This window comes from Gavialis gangeticus, unplaced genomic scaffold (assembly GCF_001723915.1).
Source record: "Gavialis gangeticus isolate Ggan-Ray unplaced genomic scaffold, GavGan_comp1, whole genome shotgun sequence".
NCBI lineage: Eukaryota > Metazoa > Chordata > Crocodylia > Gavialidae > Gavialis > Gavialis gangeticus.
The window spans coordinates 55,097,748-55,115,975 of NW_017729030.1; the positions used below are offsets into that span (position 1 = coordinate 55,097,748).

The following is an 18,228-nucleotide window of genomic DNA, read 5'->3' on the forward strand; positions in this document are numbered from 1 at the left end:
CCTATCAGCCTCTACTTTCTTTAGGCAATCTCCCCTTCAGCTCACCCTGACCCTGGTTCTCACCCCTCTGGGTCCCTGTCCCTGGTTCCTCTCATCCCTCTTCAGTTGTGGCCCTCCTCCTTAGCCTTGTCCCTTATCCCTTGGGCCCTGGCCCACCCCGGGGCTAGTTGAGACCTCCACTGTCCCTACATTCTTAATCCCTAAACCACCAGTGCTTCCCCAGCCCTAGGGCTGATTTACCGCAAGCAGCTTAGATGCTTTATCAGAGGGTCCTCTTGAAGTCTGCTCAGGAGCTCTTCCCTCCATGGCTCCCAAGGTTAGATTGCCTGTCCAGCTCAAGCCCCTGGTCTTTTGTGCTGTAAGCTCAGCCCTTTTTGGGTCATGTGGATCCCTTGATTGTACTCTCTCACCTGCAGCCTGCCTTCCCTTAAAGTAGCAGGATCACCAAGTTCCCCACTACACAGGGATTACTACTATCTGTCCTGTGAAACCCCTAGAATGCAACTGAATCTGTAATATAATGGGTATTAAAATCTTGTGAAATGAAGGTTGATATCACTCCAGTTATTCTTCTTATCTTACATTTATAAACTGTCTGCAAATACTGTTATGCTGAAAGGTGCTAACGGCTGCCATCAGCAAAGTCTGGATCCGAAGATAATTACAGACCCTGTTAAAATCAATGGATGTGCCAACCACTTTGTCAAGCTCAACAGAAAGAGCAATCAAGCCTCATTATGTAGGAAAGACAGCTGCAAACAGTGTAGGGTACTGCTGAAGGACTAGACTGTCTAGCGTATTAGCCCTGAGTCATGGCAATTCAGGGATTTCCTTGTTGCAAATGTAGGGTGAGGATATTGTTTAGAGGGGGGGAGAGAGAGAGAGAGAGAGAATTGGGATCAGGGAGCCAGCCAAAGCCCTTGTGACCACAGCTGTGAGGGGATGGAGGGAGACAGGGCTTCTTGGGTTCAGAGTTCACTGGAGTAGCAGTTACAGGGATTTCTGAGCAAAAAAATTGCCTGCTCTTATTTATTTGCACTATAAAATAGAACTTTGTGTACATTTTTGGGCTCACAGAATATTACTGACACACCTTGCTGACTTCTCTGAATAAAGGCTAACTGCTATGGCCAAGAAGCAGCAACGCTTTAAGAATAACAATTAGAGGTAGCCCCCTTTGAGAATTTCCTAACATTGTGAGTAAGCCCATCCCCATGCAGTGGTGCTGTACAATGTCCATTCAGTAGTTTAGCCAATGTGCTCCACTGTGCATGGGAGAAGGAAGACCAGATGAAGGGCAAATAAAGAAGCAGAAAGACAAGGTCATAGAAAGAAGCATTACCCAAAAGTGTTGTGTGGTGAGCACTGGTCTGATTTCTTTGGGCATGTTCTACAGAAATGAATCTAGGCTTAGAGGACAAAAAGAAACAGATAAGAGGACTGAAGATAGTATGGCTTTGTTTAAGAACACATGCTGGGTGTCCTTTATACAATACAGCTCTAGATTATGTAGGCTGACAGTGTGCCTGTAAGGGGTCCCTACCCCATTATTAGAATGGGAAAGGGATCAAGTGCCCTTTTCCCCTCCTGCACCCTCTTCCTTTCACCTTTTCCTTTATTGCCTTTTGTGTGTTTGCTGGTGCATCCTTTCCCTGGTTGAGGTCCCTTCCCACTGTTTATGTGGTTCCCTGCTTCTCTCTCGCTTCCTTCCACTTCTTCTCTTTGTCTCTTCTGCCTGGTTCCCAGAGGCAAACTCACAGGCAGGGGAACCTGAAGCAAAAAGGCTGCTGTGTCCAGGTGCAGGGAGAACCTGATGCCCCAGGAGGAGGAATTAGAGGGGTCATATGACCCAGGGAGCCCTGTATAAGCCCAAGCCTCAGGCCAGGGCAGACAGTCTGGCTGTGGAAGCCATTGGGGATGGAACCTTTTCTGAGCAATGTAGGGGCAGAGAGAGGGGACTCAGGAGGCAGCTCCAAGAGCAGAGCAGCTGGGAGCCTGCATAAGAAGCAAGCTAAGTACCCCAGGTGCTTTCTGTTTTGCTTTTTTTTCTGCATGGAGCCCACCACCAAAGAGTGTGTGGAACCCCATGTGGGACATTCCTTTGAACTTGGACTGGTGCTAACATTTTTGTGGCTTTCATTTTCCCATGGAGGACTGGTTGTGCTTGTAGGGGAGGTGAAGGCCACTAAAAGGGGGTGACTTGGGACACCCAGAACTTGAAATTGTGCTGAGTGGACAGTAGTTCCCAGTCTGTGCTACATGTACTACCAGTGGTATACAGACAACCTGTCAGTGATACGCATTAACAGATTTATTATAATTACTTTATATGACAAAAATTTGCTGGTGGAACTTAAGGTTGTGTTGTTTTAAGTTGGTGGTGCACAATCTGTCAGTTTGGGAACTGCTGGGCTAGACTATGTTCTGTGGCCGAATGAAGCTGAACTTCCCTGTACTGTAAAGCTGGAGGGTTAAAAGATATTCTGTTCCCACAGGAGGTTGAGCTTGCCTGGACTGTAAGGTAGAAGGTGGCAGGGGAAAAACAGGACTCAAAGCCCCCAGCTGCCTATGTAGCAGATATTGCGGGTGCTGGAACCTAAGGTCACAGGATGTGGTTGGAGTTGAGCTAGGAGCTTGTGGCCCTGAATAGTGGGCTGCTGAGTTAGAGAGCTCAGCAAAAGTAAAATTGGGATGGGGCTGAGGAGCCTCGGACCAAATAGGGTCCACCTCTTCAAAAGCATGCCTTGCCATTTGTGCAGCCTCCTCTATTAAATTTAGCATCAAGGCATAGCAGGCAAGACCTACTGAACAGAGGAGAGACCAGACAGTGTAAGTGCTAGTAGGCCTTCAGAGGCAGGTACTTTGTAGTGGCACTCGTAAGTGGTCTACAGTGGGATAGACACCTGTGGAGATGGAACTAGGCACTTAAGTGCTAAACAGGATGCCAGAAGAACCAGCAGATGCCCAATTTGGGCTGGTATTTAATTTAAAGGAAAAATATCTCTGGTCAGAGTAAGACCCTTCCTCCCCCTGTGGCCATGATTGGATGGTGGTGTCGGATAACACTTAAGAGGGGTGGGGGTAAAAGCCATCTGTAGACATAGATATATGACCCAGTGGTTAAGTAATGGACTGACATACCAGTACTGCTGGCTGTTCCCTAAATGTGAAGCTGAAAAGTGTTGATTTCATTTTTGAATTGCTTTGTGGGTGCTAAGTGGATGGTATTGTATTACTAGCAATTAGGAATCTCTTCCCCTAGGGAGGCTGCTAAAGTGTTACCTTTGCTTAATATTTGAAAGATGTAGCTGAATCAATCCAGTCCTATGTATACTACATGGTAACAAAAGCATCAGAAGAGGGCAGAGAGGAAGGCAGTAGAGGGCAGTGCCTTGCAGTAGTAGCAGAGAATGACTGAGTCATTTTCTTCCAGCACTGCAAAAAGGAAGAGCTACTCCCTGCACTTGAGGCCTGAGCCCTCTGTTTTTAAGATCAGTTACTTTGGTGAAAGAAATTAAACTAAGGAGCTGGGATGAGCATGGGGTGACACTTCCTTCTTCCTTCTTTCCCTGTCTGTCAGTGTGACACAGTTAAATAAAATCTTGTTGCTTCTTTAGTCCAGCATTCACCAAAGTGGTTGGCCTCAACTCCTGGGCTTGTATCTGCAGCACCTTGGATTCTGAGGGACTCTCCTGTTCAAGAACAAGCCAGGCCTGGATTTACTTAACTTCTAAGGTTTGACTAGATCAAGTATGTTCAGTCTAGTGTGAACTCAGTAAACCGATTACTGCAGTAACCTCAGAGGTTTTGTTCTCCTACTATCCATGCCAGCTCATCTACCCTGGCCATGAATGGAGTGGAGGGTGAAGTAAAAGGTGTGACTAGCACCCAAAACATCCATGCTCATCAACTTTAAAGAGGTGATAAGTAGGCAAGTATATATGCTTTCTCCAAAGTGTCAGGGACTCAAGTCCATATAGTCAGGGCTGGGATATAGTCAGGGCTGGGAGATGGTTTCTGGTTTCACGTGGGCATCAAGTCAAAGGTCAAAGGTAGCTTAATTGTGAATTTTCTAGCTTCTGGCAATTGCCAACATCCCCATAAAAATTAATCATGTCTGCTTTTTATTATTTATAGGTTTCCCTCACTTTATGCTGTACATGCGTTCCTGGAAAATGGTGCATAACTCGAATTTGCATAAAGGGAACCCACTTTACAAGACCTTGACTGTACTGACCCCCCAGACCCATTTCTACCACTTTTACAAGACAGTTTTGGTACTCGTCAACAGCTCATACAAGCACAGGGTGGTGGTGAATGTTTTCTTGATGTGAAGAGAGGGTAGTAAGGGGTTTTCAATATCAGACTCCACGTCACTGGTAGGAGGCAGAGGCAGGGTAACATCCATAGGAGAATCAACAGGAACAGGGCTCTCATCATCCTCTGACACCAGTGAGGTGGGCCTGGGGGTAGCTGAGTGAGGCTTCAAGAACTGGAACATGGTGCACTGCCTTGCCAGTTGTTGGGTCTGGGCATACACCTCCTTGTAGGGACCAAGGAGGGAGTTCAAACCACACCTGAACTGCAGGCTCCTGTCCAGACTAGGGTCCATATCCAGGGCAAACTGAGCAAGTCTCTCAGCCTATGCAAAAAACTCTGCCATCTTCTTCATAGTCATATCCTTGACCTCAAGGACCACCTCTTGCTCCCGCTCCTCTTCCTCATCAGTAGCTGCAATCTCTTTCAGTTTGTCAACACTTACTCCTCATTGTGAGAATTGATGAGCTCCATGACGTCTGCCTCCTCAAGGTCTGAAAAGCCATCTCCTTCCATCTCCTGTCCAAGATTAATAACCTCTTGAGTAGCTGTGCACAGTTTGGGGGAGCCCTTGGAGTCCATAACACATTCCTTTCAGATTGGCTTCTAAGCACTATTTATGGTGGTGGACTTCACTTAATCCTATGAAGCCTTAATGTTGTCAGTGGCATCCAAACATTATATGCCTTCCACCATTCACGGATTGTTGGCTTGTTGGATCCATCAGTATCCTCCAGCAGCTGGGCAATGCTCCTTCTTGTGTAGTAGGCCTTGAATGTTGATATCATGCCCTAATCAAGAGGCTGAATTGGTGAAGTCATGTTAGGGGGGAGGAAAATGATTCTCACATTCGGGTTGATAGTTTCCAGGTGTTTAGGGGGCCCAGGAGCATTGTCAAGGATGAGCAACACCTTCAACACAAGGTTAGCTTCCCTGCAGTAGCACTCTGCCTCCATGATAAAATGTTGAGTGAACCAGTCCTAAAAAACTTAGCCTGTTACCCATGCCTTCTTGTTTGCAGCCCTGTGTACAGGCAACATGCTCCTACTCAGTCCTTTTAATGTACATGGGTTTAGGGAGTGGTAGATTATCAGTGGCTTACACTTAAAATCGCGAGCAGCATTGCTGCACAATAGAACAGTCAGCCTGTCCTTTGCTGCCTTGACCCACTTGCAACCGTCTCTCTTCCTTGGGGATGTATGTCCTAGATAGCATCCACTTCCAAAACAGCCCGGTCTCATCTGCATTGAAAACTTGCTTAGGATTGTACCCCTAGGTAGCTATGATTGCTTGAAGCCCCTCAGGAAATTTTGCAGCAGCTTCATGATCAGCACTTGCAGATTCCCCATCATCTTAACATTGTAGAAGTTCATACACTGAAGGAACTTGTCAAACCAGCTCTTACTAGCCATGTAGGGCTGTGTGAAATGGCACCATTTTGTTTCGACTTCCATTTCGACGTTTCAATGGGACAGTGTTTTGTTTCAAGTTTTGTTTTGTTTCATTTCGAAGCGCTGTTCCATTTCATTTAGTTGAAACTGTTTTGTCATTTTGCCCGTAGGCTATAATGGAGAAGCACAAAACTGCCTATAACCTTGTCATTTCTTGGCAGATTTGGACAAAAACAGCAGGCATGGTAGCCCCTGCTGAGGCCACAAAGCCTGCAAAGTTTCAAGGAGATAGGTGCAGGGGTTTCTGGGGGAATGCACCTCAAGCTGCTGACAAGCAAAACTTGTGTCATGTGTGACTGTTAAGGCACGGCAGAGTGAAAACAGCAGGCGTGGTAGCCCCTTCTGAGGCCATGAAGCCTGCCAGGTTTCAAGGAGATAGGTGCAGGGGGTTTCTGAGAAACTGTACCTCAAGCTGCTGGCAAGCAAAACTCATGATATGTGTGACTGTGTGTTAAGGTGCAGCTGTTTTTCCATTCCTCCCCCAGAGCACCGGTATTGGAAGGAACCTCAGGGAAGGATCACAGTCAATGCCAGAGCAGTCCTTCCCCCCTCTTTCCCCTCCCTCTCCTTAGTTTCTCTTTAGCTGCAAGCAAGCCCAGCTTCAAAACTTAAAATGTTTTGAAACTTCTGAAATGTTTTGACTGCCCCCGTTTTATTTCAAGGCTGTTTTGAAACCTTTCATTTCGATTTCGCTGTTTTGAGCTCAAAACCAGTTGAAACGAAATGCCCGGTGAAATTTTGCACAGCCCTACCATGAAGGGCTTTTCAGAGCCATCATTGTTTTGAAGCAGGCAGCCATAAATTTGCGGGGCCTTACTCCTTATCTCAGTGGAGGAAAGATTCATCTTCCTCTGGGTTTGATCTTCCACCCACACCCCCAGCATATTCTTCATCTTCTCCAACTGCAAGTTCCTTGGTCTCGTTGCTACCTTGGCACTAAGTGGTGTAGAATGGATCACAGAACCCTTTATGTTGTAGAATTCTTCTTGATGGCACGTATGGTTGACTCACCCAGGTTGAATGCACGGCCAAGTGCAGAGGGCCCCTCACCAGCTTCTGCATGGTTCAAAATCTCCAGTTTTGTCTTCAGTGTTAGTGAAATTGTCTTGCACTTCATTGATGGATCAGGGAGAGGGGTAGGAGATAAGTTAGTGGGATGCTTAGAAGCCATCATGGGGATGGCAACTATGGAAACACATGTCGTAGGCAATGAGCGAGGAGCACAGATCCATGCAGGAGACAGTTTGGTGTGTGTCACTCCCACAATGCACCACACAAAGCAGCTGACTGCAGGCTTCCACCACACCAATAACATAAGAGAGATTTTACCTTGCATATAATGAATTTTTGGTATAAAAAGGGTCATTGCATGAGAGCAAATACACACATACACAACCCCCATAAAGCGAGGGAAACCTGCATATTTCTCTCTCTCTCTTTCTCTCTCAGAAAAGGCACCCATCTTCCTTTAACAAAAGGTTACAGTGGTAATGTAAATCTCTTGGGTACATAGATAATTAGTTTGATTTTTAATGTGCATCTTATAGGGTTTTTTTTTCCTCCCTGGCTTAGCTGGTGTAACCTGGGTGTAAGCAACTTTTTAAAATGCATACTCATGTGGCAAAATGAATCGTTCTGGTCCATTGGGTAGATATGCATTAAAGTAATTTTGTAATACTCTTGTAGTCAATGGACTGGAAGGGGTCAGTGCAATCGTGCATTATTTCTAAATGCATATGCAAGTTGATGAGATGGAGGGAAGAGACCCAGGACTTCCTCTTGCAACTAAACGAAGGGGAATCAGTTCAGTTACTGGTGGTCCATCAACATCCTGCTTACTCTTGACAGTAACCTCTTTGGGAGTAGTGCTAGTTGGAGAATTAACAAAGACAAAGTCTACTCGAGGCACGCATTCATGAAAAAAGATCTATGCAGAATTAGCCAGAGCATGGTAGCACTCTCTCTCATTTTCCCCACTATCTGTATGTACATCTTGTTCCTTCATCCTTGAGAGAATTCCAGCAGAAAGTAATCACGTGTCCCTCAGAAATCAAATTCAAGCAATCATAGCCTCTGCTGCAAATAATGTGGTCATCATGCATGCTTTTCCTGGGACTGCTCAGAAAGCTCAACACTTTGACCATGATTGCAGACAATCTTTGTAAACCTGGATAAAAATAAATCATGGGAGACCCCCTCCAGCCCAGAGAAATCTATTGAACAAGAAAGAGTATTTTATACAGAGTACTAGCAACAGGAGTCATGTGATGGGTCATAAGAGAAAATCCTCTGACTTTTTGACATGACTGAGTTCTGGAAGAGAACTGAGCTCAGTTTAGGTTGTTCCTAAGGCTGATATGAGAACAATGGCCTTTGGCCACTCAGCTACCTCTAAGCAACAGTAACTGTGGTATAAAACTATATGGCACTGTATATGGAGAGATGTCACTTGGTTACTTTTGTAGTGAATAAGTAATATCTGACTATTTACTGAGCTGCCACCTTTCAGCTAGGACCCTTGGAGTCTTTGTCATGGCAACAATCCAGGCCTTAGCTGCTTAGTGTCACAGCACATTCGTCTACCATCTATTGGCATGTGTGTGGGTATGACTATCCACCTCCTTCTGGCAACATGGGAGTGCACTTATTTCCCTGCTATGTTTCCATTTCTGCCTGCAACTGAATTTCTAGCATGTGAACAGCATGAACCCTTATGAAAATCCACCCATTATATCTCCATATTCAGGAGCACACAAAGGATCAGTCCTGTATCTCCCTTTGCTTGGCTTTTCTGGTTGTCTCATTGACAAAGTCTGCCAGACCTATGCTCTTGGTCAGAGCCAAGTGACTTCTCTCCATTCTGGTGTCCTCTGGGATAACGAAGAATCCAAATGCTGTGTCGTCATGAGCTTCCTTCGATTTCCAAATGCTGGCAGTCAAGGCTTTTGGGGAAACTGCTTTTGGCAGAAACGGACAGACAGGAAAACACTGGTGCCAGGGAGTTAAATGCCCGTAGCTGTGCTCAATGAACAGGTGGCTGATGTCAATTATAGGCAATTAACAGTGCTTAGTGAAAGATTGCATGGTGGGTGGCCTAATGAGATTCCTCTGCTGAGGGAGAATTGCTTGCAAGCAAAGAGAAAACTTGTTCCTTGAGTCAGATGCAGCTCCTGCTGCTTTTATTACAGCTGTACCAGGTGACTTCAGCCAAGATCAGAGTCCCATTGTGCTTGGTACCATATTGTAAGAGACATCTCCTGCCCCCCAAATTGATTTTTGGGCTACATAGGTAAGAGGTGAAGGTGGAAAACAAGCGTGCAGAGCTGAAGTGTCTGTCCAAGGTCACATGGCAGGTCAGTGGTAAAGCTGGGAAGAGGATTCAGGCCTCTTGAATCCCTATGTAATGCAGACTTGTCTGGACCAGGATAGTTCACATCTGTCTTTTCCCTCCTATAACACTCACCCTCCATGGAGACATGTGCAGCAGAGCAGTAACTCTGGCTCTCATGTTAAATGTCAGGGGATCAGGCCTTGAGGACAAGAACCAATGCCTTACTTGCAAACTAAATGTGTCCCTTCCACAAACTTATGGATGTCCCAAAGAATAGTTGTTGCTCAAACAAAAACAGGTTCAGATGATTCTGATGTTTCCCCACAAGGCTGTTAACTGGAGCCTTCCTCAGACTTTAGCACTCAAGGACCACCATTGCAGGAACCTTTCCTTTTCAGTTCTAAATAATTTCTGTCCCAGGCTTTTCCATTGAAAGAAGGGAGAGGGGAGGAAAGGAGGTTGTTCTGTAGCATTGCTTGAAAGTTAAACATTAGGTAATTTTCAGGGTAGCAGAAATCTATAGCAGGCATATTGCCTAGTGTCTGAAGGTTGGAAATAATGTCCACAAATGCCAAGTTCCCCAAAGAGTGCAGCATGTTTATTATCTTAGCAATCTGTATGGTACAGAGCAGGTAGTAAATGAAGCTAATAGAGACAGAGAAGACCTATCATCATCGTTTATGTTGTGTGAGCCCTAGGACTCAGCCATAGACACCAACTTACTAAAACAGGCCCTCGAGCAGACTGTAACTCCAGACTGTAGTTAGAGCTCACTGTTGAACATTTGCTGTTTTGCAATGTTCACTGAGAAGCTGGAGAATGATGGAATGAAGGCCTCCATTGAGGAGGCTCAGAGATCTAACCAAGAGCTTTTCGAAGTCAAACAATGAACAGTATCCTTGAAAAAACCCTGGAAGGGCTTTGGTTTCTATGCCAGTTCTTACTGAGTTTCACTAACTTCAGATTTGAGAGGCTTCATGTGGTATCAGATGGTATACTAATAATCCATATTCTATCCTTAATGCACAAATGCTCTCAAGCCAGATAATTTCTCTTGTCTGTGGTCATTCACTGCATACATTAGCAAATATATGCTAAATCTAGCACCTCCTTTCTCAGGTGTGCATCATAACCACTAGGCTACGTAGTCTTGTTCTTTTTTTCTCTCTACTCCTCTAATTAATCTGGAATTATTTTCCAGTCTTCAGCAGGAGACAGCTGGTAATCTCCCTTTTCCCTTTTCTAACCACTGAGCTGTCATTTAAAAGTGGAGCACCACATTACATCCTTTCTAGGTCCTGACAAGGTGTCAGAATGAGGCTGTCCAACCCTGCCAAGATTGAGGCACTTCTGAGCATAGACAAAGCAGAACTGGGGCAAGTAAGGTTGAAAGTGGAGATGCCTGTGGAGTTTAGGACCCTCCCCATTTAAATGACAGTTGTGGTGCTTAGGACCCTCTCCATTTTAGATGGCAGCTAAGCTGGGCTTTTCAAGGTGGTAATTTTGGACTGAGGCTCTTTAGTTCTTTCTAAGTCCCATGTTAGGGACCCAAGTCCTTTTATGGACCTACCTGTTAGACCCTGACTCTATGCAGCACCCAATGACTAGGGAGATGATGGTCCAATTGCTCATGGATCCTGGTACTCATTAGCTAGAGCAAGCAGGGAGCAAACACCAGCACACATTGCTCGCAACAGCTTTATTCAGAATTGAGACAGCTTTGGGCAAGCTCCCTGCCACAGTGCACTCATGTGCCCTGTGCCTGAGAGCGGAGACTGCTCTGGGGAGACTCCTAGTGGCAGAAAGGGGGAGGCTCAGCTGCCAGTCACCACGGCTGCACAGGTGGTGGTTGCCGGGGCAACTGGTAAAACCAGCTGACAGGAAGGGGCAGGGCTTATCCCTTCTTAAGCCCTGGTAGGAGGCCAGGAGGGCAGTCCCTCTCTAGCAGCCGTGGGAGTAAGGACTCCCCTTGGACAGACAGAGGGGAGGACTCTGGCAGTGAGAGCATCCCCTGGTCGCTGCTGGGGTTGGGAAGCCCTCCTTCCCCCCAGCTCCCTCACTCTCTAGTAGGGAGTAGATTTTGTTTGACTGGACAGTCTAGTTTTATGTTGTAGCCTAGGGGCTTTATGTTTTATGTTTACTGTTTTGACCGGAGGACCGGGTGAGGCTGTTAGGGGTTGGAGGAGGCCTCATAGGGGCTCCCCAGTAGTGTAGGGGTTCCTGGCGCCTGAGAGGGCGCAGCACTTGTGGGGTGCAGTGGCCCTAACCTCAGAGTAAGGGGTGGGCAGCGAGGAGCTCCAGGGCGAGAGAGAGGGGGCAGCGAGGAGCCCCAGGAGTAAAGAGGAGGGCCAGAACATAACAGGGCCCAGGTCAAACCACGTCAACTCCATCTGCGAGGCTCGGGCTGCGGTGTAGGGGAGGAAAAGGAGCTGCAGGTAGCTCCCCCTGTCACCGGGGCACGGAAAAATGGGCAGCCTCCCACTGATTCTAATCAAGTAAGATCAAGGTGTGGCAGATGAGTAAGCAGGTGGCTGGCCCATTACAGGAGGGCGGAACCACCCCGGAAGAGCTCCGATAGTGATACTTTTGTCACACTCCCTCACAGACACACAGCCCGTGAAACCAGGGGAGCAGCCCTGAACAATAGTTCTTTCCAACATTTATATACCTTGGTTCATATTTATTAATATTCACCCTGCCTATGTCCCTTCTTCAGTTCCACCCATTTCTCCTCCTATCTCAAGCTCCACCTCTGTTTACTGTTTGGTTTCTTAGCATAGGAATAGTATTGCATGTGCATTTAATTTATTTACATGCCTCTCTGCTAAAAGTGCATGCATAAAACTTTGGCCCTTATCTTCTTCCAGTCACTTGTGGTTTTTCACTGATTCTTTGTAGTTTTCTTGCTAAATTCAGCACCATCTCCAAGGCCATATTTCTGCTTTGTCTCCTGACAATAGCTGGTGGGTTGCATCCTATTTTTACCCAACACATCATGCACTTTGCACCCTATCCTTTTGTTAAGAATCTGCTTACTTAAGCATTAGCAAAGTTAGTTGCTTTTAATATATCATCCAGCCTTGTGACCAGTGGCTTTTGCTGAGACACAGAAAAAAACTTTTATTCAGCTGCACACCCCACACTCCCCAAAATCCATATCGTTACCCCAACATCCCAAATCCACATAGTTACCCTAACACCACTACCCAATAAAGGCTAAAAGCAATGAAGAATCTATGCCCACTTGGCTTCCCTAGGGTGTGCTCTAAGTTGGTGGTTGAAACAAGAGAAACTTTTTTTTTCTTTTCTTTAAAGAAACCCAACTCTGTTCTCCTTGAGTTCAGTGCATATTATCAGCAGGGGATGTTTTCTGTTATTGGTGTGGTGCATGGACTTACAGAGTATATTTATCATTTTGGGGCATTGTTTTATTAATCACAGAGGGTTTGGAACAATTTGTTCCATAGCTGAAGCAGCAGCTATTACTGGAACTGGTGGTATTATGTGCAACAGCCTGCCCTTCTATGATACAGGCACAGCAATGGATCTGTGCTCCACTCTTAGCACCTACCACTGTGCTGGCAGTGCCAGGAGAATTCAGCTCCTCTCTGGGCCTGGCTTTGTCTTCATTGGGAGTGGCCGGTTGCTGATCCCTTTTACAAAATTCTGTTCCGTCTGAATAATATACTTCAAGCATGAAGTATGTATGCAACATTACATCACTGATGCTTTTCCAAATATAATGCTTTATACATAGGTACAGATGGTCTGTGTTCTTAGTTAAGAATTATGGTTCAACTATTTTTATTTTTAAATACAACGTCAAAGCGCTATATAAAGAAAATGTCAAAATTATTAACAATGGGGAAAAGTACAATTCAAAGGCATAATTGTGGGGGTGAATACAGAAGAAGGTCTTTGCCATGAAAAGCTGAAATTTCATACACTGAAACAGTATTTATATACATTTTTGAGGGGGAAGGTTCATGGACCAGATGTGGTATTATAGCTCTGCCTGCTACACTTGGGGCTAGAAGGGCAAGAATAGAAGCTGCTCTTTTGACTTTACATCATCCATTGTTAGCCGCTGTTTGTAGTTGTATTACAGAACAACAGGCCCCACTTGTACCAGCTGTTGCACAGACAAAGAGTTAAGAGGGCATCTCTGCTTGGAAGAGGCAGTCCAAAGTGGTGATTCTCAACCAGGGTACCATGATATTGTGTGTGGACATGATTCACAAGATTAACTTAATAGGGATCCCCACTGTCAAAAGCATTATGACCTGTTATGGTCTCTCTCAGTTCTTTGAAACAGAATACTTTCTCTTTTTTTTTCTGTAGTCAGAAAAGCAATTGAAAACTAAGATCTGATATTTTCCACGGGGTTCCTTGAATCTAATGAGGGGTGCCTTCAGAACAACTGGTCGAAGGGCTGGCTTCATTGTATTGCTAGTTTGAGGTATAATGCATGGCTAACTTGAGATTGCCTGTACCCTGACTCCCATCCACATATGCAAACCACTAACTTGAGTAAACTGGAGCTTTAAACTCAAGCAAGGTGACCTGTCTGTGTTTAGGAGGGTGGGTTGAAGCTTGAAGGCTTCTGACAATCAAGTTGGCAATGTAGTGAGGATGCAGCAGTAACTCGGTTATAACAGTTTATCAACTCCTAATCCATGCACCCTTCTGACGCAGTTCCTCTAGGTGGCCTGCATTTGTTTTGTAGAGTTTGCTCTCACTCCAGTTACCCTAGGTATGCAGTTTGTGTGACCTTGCTGGTGCAAGGAAGGGAAGCTTTAAATCAGGGGTGGGCAAAATGATCACTCTGGCTAGCAGCCGGACTCCATTTCCTAGCAGCTCCTACCTGTGTGGGTGGGGCCAGCTTCCATGGAGACCCCAGCAGCAGTCGCCTTGTGATAGTGTGAGGCTGGGGTTTCCATAGAGACCAGCCCCAGCAGCACTGGCAGGTCCATGGCAGGACGTAGAGATGCTTTGGAGCCTGGCTGAGATGTTTCGGTATTGACAGCATGGTCCAGACCCAGGGCAGAGCAGTGATCTGCAGCTTGCACACCCCAGGCAGGGATGTGTAGGCAGTGGATCATGGCTCTGCCTCGGCTCCTTGCAGTGGTAACAGTGTGGTGTGGAGCTGGGGCAGAGCTGCAATCTGCTGCCTGCGTGTCCCTGCCTGGGGTGTGCAGGCTGCAGATAGTGGCTCTGCCCTGGCTTTGGACCATGTGGCCCCCGCTGTAAGATGGCAGCCTGGCTCTGGAGCATCTCCACACTCTGCCAGCAGGTGAGGTTTGGGAGGGCCATAGCCACCCCTCCCTGCAGCACCACCTCCACTGCTGCTGCCTGCCTTCCACAGGCAGAGGCAGCTGAGCCTGCCCCACTCCTGCCCACAGCACAGTCCCCCACCAGGAAGAGGCTGGTGCTGCTGCTGCCTGCCAGCACTGCTGGGGTCTGTCTCCATAGAAACTACAGCCTCATGCTATCACAGGGTGGCTGCTGCTGGGGTCTCTATGGAAACTCCCCAGCTGTGCAGGCAGGGTCTGTTGGCAAATGGAGTCCACTGGCAGCTGGATCTAGCCTACCAGCCGGACTTTGCTTACCTCTGCTCTAAATAGTGAAAACAGGTGAAGGATGATGCTGCCATTTCAGAGGTGTGAAGCTGAGGCTAAGAAACAACCTGATCAGTCAAAGGAGCCAAATGTTTAGGATCTTCCACTAACTATAGGACTGGAAGGTGCCTCGTAGGCCATCGAGTCCAGTTCCTCATGGTTGCAGACAACTATTTTTCTAACAGTCACTGCTGGGTGCTCTGCATGTTTGAAGAGTGAGTCTTTTGGGTTGCCCAAAAGTGGGATTTAACAGCCTGACTTAAGAGTTTATGCTTGAAAATCTCAGTGTAGGCAGTTTGTTGGGGATCAAAGGTCATGGGCATGCTGCAGTGATGGCAGGGTAGAAATGCCTTCCATAGCTCAGGTACTGGTAGCCTCCAAGCAGTGACAGTATAGAGATCAGCATAAGCTAACCTCTGGAGTATTTATGCATTTTCTTTGGTGGGTTTTGCAGCCCGAGCTGAGCTCCAGTCAAACTGCTTTTGGTAGCCAAGCTACTGTAGTTAGTTTAAGGCGAGCAAGGGTTTGTCCACACTCCAGATACACCAAAATCAAAGCAAATTCAGGGGATTGAAGCCAGATCTCCTAAGCCCTGATGCTAAGCAGCATGCATAAATTTGTCTCTTTCTCCCCTAATAATTTTGTTAAGCAGGGCAAGACCCCAAGTAGCCAAATCAAGCAGTTTCATGCCATCACTTATCTGGTCCAGTAATTACTCATACTTACTAGTCACAGTATCTCAGATAAAGGCAGAGAAGGAAAGAGAAAATTATTTACTAAGATCACCCAACTGTGGCAGAACCAGGGCTCAAAGCCATGGGAAGGGCACTGTTCTCTTCATTCAGCCTCACCCCTCATCAGTTCATTTGCTTCTTTGATTCCAAATTTCTGCAAATGTTCCTTTCCCCATCTCTCAATTCCTCTCGCTGTCCATTATTGTTCACTGCTGAAGTTGGCAGCTGTGTTACTCAACATAGTGCAGGTTTTCAGCAAAACGTGTATGAAAAATGATATGCAAAACAAAGCTGATTTGCATTAAGGACTTGCTCCATGTCACCTTACCTCTCTACACAGTAAGATTCCTGGAATCCCTCCCAAGATTGATGGCAAAACAGCTGCAGATCTGAGTTATAAGAAATCACACAGTCGGTTCTTATTTGAAACAGGTGTGTGTGGGACATGGCAAACTTGCCTTGTATCAGTTCTGGTCAGTTTGGTAAGGGGCGAGGGAAAAAAGATTGTCAAGCAGTATAGGAAGACTGCAGCCTTTGTTTAGGAGAGGAGTGCTGGGGTCCATTTTACAGCAGACATTACCCCAACATGGAAAGGGTTACATAGCTTGCATATAAACTGATGAGTACTCTTTCCTTCTTCATTCCCAGTTCACCCTCATTCTGGAAGGGAGAAGTGAATCTGAACAGAGGTACCAGGCACTTTGAGACAGGTTCTACATTCAGGGCATGAGAATGAATTAGACATACAGTCTACCTATCTCCCACTTCAGAAGAAAGTTGAGAAAACCCTACAGTAGGCAGTGTTTTGATCAGCTGTACCCAGGGAAATTTACCTCTTAGCTCCCATTACTCAAAGGCCTGTGCCATGAGGCCAGAGGGTTTCTGTCCCTGTCATGTCCCTAATCATTCCCAGTGCCCTGTTCTAAGCCTGTATGCTTCTGCTGAGTCCTTTGATGTGGAATAACCAGATCTGTCCAGGATGTACCATTTCTGGAGCCTATCTTCAATATGGTTCTGTCTGAGCCTTTACAAATCATATGTTGGCACAACACTTGTTACAGTGGTGCCCCAATCTCACCTGGAGCATCTGAGCCATGCTGTGATATGGATGATAATAGTTACGTATCTTGCAGTCTTGTTCGCAGGTCTTATTCATGGCTTTACTCAAATCCTCACCTCAAGTTAGGAAAGGGTCCCAAGTTTTTAGCCGTTCTTTGAGGGAAAATATTCAAAAGCATTACTTTGAGAGGCCATCAAAGCTGGTAACCCGAATGATGTACTGCTTTGTACTGAAAGGAGCCTTTTGTATCCTGTATTTTTTTAAAGTTGTATCCAAGGCTAAATTAGCCAAAACTAATTCCAAATCCAAGAGTCCAGAACCATAAGTGTCTCTGCTACTGGCAAACTTCCTCCACCCACACCTCAGGCTTCAGATGTTTCCAAATCCTTTGGTGATCATCCTATTTGCAGGCTGTAGCCCAGAGGCTTGGGGTTCAGATGCTCCAAAGTTTTGCTTTCCCTTAGAGCCATAAGGCCCTCAGAACAAGCAAGGGAGGAGACTCCCATTTCCATAAACTGGGCTTAAAGCTGCTACACCTTGACGTGTACTGAACCATACCAGAAGAGCAGTTTTCCTGTGATGCAGTTCAGGAAAACTGCCTTCATGGACACAGATGCATAGTATTTCCCCCGCCAGGTTAAGAAGCCACTAAGCTTGTCCTGAGCTTTCAAGAGGCCAAGACATGAACAGGGACTACACGTGATCTTAGCCCATAAACAATCCTGTATTTAAACTTTGCTTTTGTTTTTATTTCATCTCTTTTTCCCAGTACCAGTCTCCTGCCTATCTGAATAGCACACACAAAGCAGGGAAGATAGATAGAGCATATGGAGTGAAAGGAAGTCATCTCCTGAGTCGTCAAAAATAACACCACACTGGAGCCTTCAGAATGTCCTGCTTTTCTAATTCTTTGAGAATTCTGCTTTCTGTAGATAATAAAATTCAAAACACACAAAGCATGCTGTTAGAGTCTGCCCTGCCAGCATGGCAAATGCCACACAATCCTTGCCTCATGCTAATCTTCATGCTAATGAGTTCCCTGGTGTCATGGACCAGCTGAATTCTTTATCCATGTGTTGTTATTTGTTTACGGTGGCAAAGAAGCTCTGGGCCGTGTTGTATGAGGGGATGTACAAATGTACAGAGACATTCAGCTTATGGTCTGACGCGCAATGGTGGAGAGGGGAAATGGGGAATGAAGAGCCTTGCTCAAGGTGACCAGCAGAATTAGCAACAAGGCTCACATTTCCTGAGTCCCAGCCCAGGGCCCCCTCCACTGGGTTATAGAGCCTCTTGTTTTTTAATCTCAACTCTGTGATTGAGCTCTCTAGACCAAGGGTTGGCACTGTTTTTAGGCAGAATGCCAAAAACATCTGCAACCTCAATTTGTAAGAAGTAGGTGTGCCAGGGGTGGATGGCAGGGCAGCCACAAGGGGCCCACTCCTTGTTGTGGCATCATAGCCTCAGCCTCTTCCCCACTGTCCACCCTAAGGTGCATACGCCAAGCAAAATGTCTCCATGTTCCACACACTAGCACCTGTGCTGGGGGCTGCCTACCCCTGCTCTAGAGAAGATGAGCTCTGCTGGTGAACTAGAGGAAGCTACAGAATGACCAGATCTTATCTGCATGGCTGGTACAAGGGTGAATAATTTTGGCTGTTTTGGTTAAAATTCATAAATCTTGGAGGGAGGGGTAATGGGATTTTTCTCATCTGTG

The 18,228-nt window shown here is 46.2% G+C and overlaps 1 long non-coding RNA gene across 1 annotated transcript; it reads left to right on the forward strand.

Annotated features, from left to right (window-relative positions):
* Nucleotides 1-8,817: 8,817 nt before the first annotated feature.
* On the forward strand, nucleotides 8,818-16,238 carry LOC109301000. Its single transcript, XR_002098398.1, has 3 exons — nucleotides 8,818-9,121; nucleotides 15,792-15,883; nucleotides 16,100-16,238. It is a non-coding gene; the product is annotated as an uncharacterized LOC109301000 (long non-coding RNA).
* Nucleotides 16,239-18,228: the final 1,990 nt, after the last annotated feature.